This window comes from Aedes albopictus, chromosome 3, assembly GCF_035046485.1.
Source record: "Aedes albopictus strain Foshan chromosome 3, AalbF5, whole genome shotgun sequence".
NCBI classification, from domain to species: domain Eukaryota; kingdom Metazoa; phylum Arthropoda; class Insecta; order Diptera; family Culicidae; genus Aedes; species Aedes albopictus.
Genome location: NC_085138.1, coordinates 35,715,745 through 35,720,979, shown reverse-complemented (window position 1 = coordinate 35,720,979; position 5,235 = coordinate 35,715,745).

Below are 5,235 nucleotides of genomic sequence, written 5' to 3'. Positions count from 1 at the left end.
GCGTTCGGGTGGAGAGCTTTTTACCTCTCGAACCTCCAGCGGGAAGGGGCCGTCCATTGAGGACGCCACAGCGAACTTTAATCCTTCGAATTTCAGCGTATTTCAAACGGGACTTCAATCGCTTAGTTTTGCTAGAATTTATTCAAACTCTCGACAGGACTTTAACGTTGGATGAGCCCCACTCGTAGTTAGAGCACATGCAACTGGTTTTTCTCGGCGATTTGCTTTATATTCACTGAGAACTATTATGCGGTTTGGATGCAGGCAGAGGTAGGTACGTCTACCGTCATCGCTTTTCCTATACCGAGCATGTGTAATTGCGTCCTCTAGCAGCGATCACTAGAGCGATCTTCACTGATGTGCACAGATGTGTGTGTGCGGAAAAGCTTTTCCGCACGATAGTAGTGCAACTTTCACGGTAAACATTGTATTTAGTTGTAAAAGGTTTTTGCGACATTCAAAATGCTAACATGCAGCAGAATAATTTGGAAGTGTCTGATTCTTCCAAGGCATTTATCTACAATCTATGTACAATATGTACACCCTGGGCTTGGATTATATCTTCCAGGAAGCTTTGAATTCAGGCATGTAGCCGATGTACTTTGCAGTAATGATCGCCATGAACAGAGCCTATTCATCATTTACCTGACGGAGAAGGGAAGGAAAAAGGATAGGACATGGGAAAGGAAAGGATCGTCATACTCGCAAAAGCGTACCACAATGGGTTCACATAGCGTCCTGAAAAGGACACTGTAATAACGCATAAGCGTACCACAATGGGTTCAAACAGCGCCCTAAGAAGGGCACTGTGATAACGCATAAAGCGTACAGAAAGCCTATAGCTCTTTACCACAGCGGGTCAAGTACAGCAGAACGTCCTGAAGATTTAGGTTTCTGAAATCAGTTTCACTGTCCATTTTTTACGTAAGGCATTTCCGATTTTTCGACACCCCCACCCCCCCTTGTAAGATTTTTTGTATGAAACTTTAAATATTTTTGTATGGCGCGTAAGATTTTCTAAACCCCCCCTCCCCCCATAAACCCTTACGTAATTAATGGACAGCCCCTATTGTTTGTGCCGAGTGGCAGCACAGGTGTCAATCTGAAGCTTTACCCAACACTTGGATACCGGAATAGCTGGCTCAGGGCCAATGAAGTCATGTGATGCTCCAGTGCGAGCTAACTCATCAGCCAATTCATTTCCAGCGATGGAAGAATGGCCAGGTACCCATACAAGGTGAACAGCGTTTGCTGAGTTCAGCTCCTCGATTTGAGTTCGACAAGCGATAACTATCTTCGACCTGGAGTTGGCCGAAGCAAGTGCTTTAATAGCAGCCTGGCTATCTGAACAGAAGTATATTACTTTGCCCATTATGTGCTGCTGAAGTGCTGATTGCACTCCGCACATAAGAGCAAAGATTTCGGCCTGAAAAACGGTGCAGTGTCTACCATGTGAGTAAGACTAATGCAGCCTTAGCTCACGAGAATAAACACCAGCACCTGCTCGACCTTCGAAAAGGGAGCCATGAGTGTAACATACGATGCCGTCTGAAATACTTCTCTCCAGATAACCAGATGTCCACTCTTCCCGGGAAGGGAAATTTGTGGAAAATGTTCTATATGGAAAATTACAAGCAATTGTAAGATCACTTGGAGCAAGGACAATTTTGTCCGAATTCACCAAAAGTGGAAACAACGAGGTGTGTGTTGAACACAAGAGTTTTCTCTAGTAAACCGAGTACCCACAGGCGGTAAGTGCAAGAAAGTGCTTCTTGTTTGAGATGAATGTGTAGTGGGGCAACGTCAAAGAGAACTTCGAGCGCTGCCGTGGGAGTTGAAGAGAACGCTCCAGACATCGCCATTAAGCACATCCTTTGGAGATGGCCTAGTTTTGATTGGACCGTTCTCACTTCGCCCTTTTGCCACCACACAAGACATCCATAGGCCAATATTGGACGAACAACAGTTGTGTAAATCCATTTGATATACTTGGGTTTTAACCCCCAAGTTGTACCAAAGGTTCGCCGGCATTGCCCGAAGGCCATACAAGCTTTCTTGATTCTGAACTCAACATGAGGTGTCCAGGAATCAAGAATGACTCCAACGTACTTTACCTGTTCAGTCACATTGATTTCAGAATAAAAGAGTGGTAAAGGTCGAACACCATTACGGTTTCGCTTTTCCGTGAAAAGAACAATAGATGTTTTACTCGGATTTACCGAAAGGCCATATTGGCGACATCAACCCTCAACTGCCTGAAGAGCGTTTTGCATCAGGTCGAAAAGGTGCACATACCGGCTAACAATATTAGATAGTCGTCGGCAAAACCATTAGTAGGAAAACCGCTATTATTGAGTTGCCTCAATAGCGTATCTGCTACGAGATTCCACAAAAGTGGTGTTAAGACTCCCCCTTGGGGGCATCCACAAACACTCAATTTCCTAATCGCCGCTTGACGCAATGTCGCGAAGAGATGTCGGTTTTGAGCATTTGGTGAATCCAATTGGAAATCATTGGAGATATACCATGACCCCGTGCGGCTTCGAATATGGCCTCGAAAGGCACGTTGTCAAAGGCACCCTCGTTATCTAAAAAAACACCCAAGCAGGATTGTTTTTCAGCGAATGCCTTCTCGATATCGTAAACAACTTTGTGTAAAAGAGTCACAGTGGACTTTCCAGATTGGTAAGCATGTTGGTTCACATGAAGAGGCACATTGGCCAGAAGAAAATCACGGATGTGATGATCGACAATGCGTTCTAAGCCAGTGAATCAAAATTCAACCATCGCGCAACAATAATGACAATGTCGCAACCTGTATTTGTTGCGACAAAACAACCCATGCGACATAAGTTTGTCCCAACTTGAAAATAATGGGATCAACATCGTACACCACGAGTTTAGAGATTTTTAAGCCTTGCATTGCAATTTTCGAACGGTAACTTCGAGTCGGTAAACACTGCAACTCTGGTGAAGCTCTATCATCAAACAGTTTCGACTTTGGGTTAGTAGTAATTCATTATTCACGAGTTGAAAAGTACGCAACAAATTCAGCTTCCGTTTTGTCTGCAACAAAAAAATTCGAGATCATGTCATTATCTGTCACCAGTAGGGATAAAGACTAATCGTCGCACCTTCTTTGTTGCTTGTTTTGTGCCTCTTTTGTCTGACAATTCTCTTCACTGAAGCATTTCAGAAGAAAAGAGGTCAAACTGACAGGTCTGAAGCTCTTTGCTTCTTCATACGACGCACGACCCACTTTCGGAATAAACAGTAAATCCCGCCAAGATTTGGGAATATACCCTGTAGCAAAACTGCAAACAAGTAGTTGTTTCAAAACATGTTTGAAATGATCCAATCCCTTCTAAAGCAAAATAGGATAAATCCCATCTGCTCCAGGAGATTTGAAAGGAGCAAAGCTATTAAGTGCCCATTCACTCGATTCTAAAGTTATGATACTCCGAACCGAAGCTTAAGAATCATAACTACAAGAAAAGACATCAGGTTCATCCGAAGATGTAATATCCACACATCCGGGGAAGTATGTACTGAATAAACATTCCAAAACTTCTTTATCAGAGGAAGTGAAATCACCATTTGACAAACGAAGTTCGTTCACTTGAAAAACCTTAGATTTTGCTAAGATTTTGTTCAACCGACTGGCTTCACTCAGACTGGAAACAGTTGTACAAAGATTTTTCCAGCTGGATCGTTCAGCAAACCGAAGAGCTTTCTGGTAGGCCTTGCGAGCCGACCTGAAAACCTCCGATCCAGCAGAACGTCGTCTGTTCCAACTCTTTCTACATTGTTCCACCAAGGGGATCTTCTTGTGGTCTTTACAGACCGCAGAGGGCAAGCTTCTTCAAAAGCTTCCATGATGAAGGCTGTTGTAGTATCAACGGCATCATCTTAATTACTTGGATTGTCAATGGATGGTGAGTATCCATGAAATTTGGCTGCAACCAAATCGGTAAAGAGATCCCAGTTGGTTGACCAGGGGGTTCCTGAAACGCAAAGTTTGCGAAGTAACATTCACATGTTCAAACAAGAAGTAGCGATGGTCAGATAAAGATTCTTCATCTGACGCATGCCAATTGGTCAGCTCGTGACTATTTCTTCTAGAGCGAAGTGTTATGTCTAACACTTCCTCTCTAGCAGATACCATGAAGGTTGGGCGGTTGCCTATGTTAAGTAATCTATGATCTGTACTACTTAAGTAGTCCATCAAGCTGGAGCCTCTCAAATTGATGTCTGAGCTGCCCCAGATTATATGGTGAGCATTAGCATCACTACCAACAATTAGCGGAAGGCCTTTTGAAGTGCAGTATGCAATGACTTGCTTGAAAGCATCCGTAGGGGATGGTTTATCATGCGGTAAATAAACCGAACAATAAACGTATTTCCTGTTGAGGTTTCCAACAGATACATCGATTGTGATAGCACATACATCTCTGGTAGTTAATTCAGGGATGAGTGTAGCAACTATTGCGTTGTTGACAAGCACACATGCTCGAGGCATGACACGTGAGTTTGCCATTTCATTTTTACTGAAGGTAGCAAACACCAGATTCACAAGGTTTCCTAGATAGAAATTCCCCTTACGAAAGTAAGGTTCTTGGACTAACGCCACTTGGGCTGTACCATTTTGCATAAGTCTACAAAGATTGATCGTTGCTGTTCTTTTGTGCTGAAGATTGATCTGAGCTATCCTAACCGTAGCCACTACCCAAACTAGGCAAGATTAAACTCTTAACAATCACAGCTAAAAAAAGAACAGCAACAATAAAGCCAAATCGGTATCGATTTGAGTGCGCCAAAGGCGAGGATGTACAGAATACACTGTGTAAAACGCATAATGCGAAACCATATAGGTGAAAATTTAAACTAATTAATAACATCTTCATAATCCCGCACTTATTCGGCCTCAAGTATGAGATTGAAGAAGGGCAGCTGATTGTCTCGGAGAAATACAAGGTTCACTGCGCTATTGCTCCGGTTAGCACAGTAAGGGCAAATACTGTGGAGGGTGCCCTGGTACTCCACAGGCTCCGTTTGCGATTAGGTTTTTATAAGACCCCCAACCATTCATTCCTAGGCACGGTAAGCGTAAAACCGTATAACACCTTGAATTAGGGGTCACCTTTTCTCCTCCAGACATTCATACGAGGTTTCCTCAAGTGGTTCCTTCATAAACTCTCTGATGATTACCCTACGCGCAACCTTAAGAAAGATCGG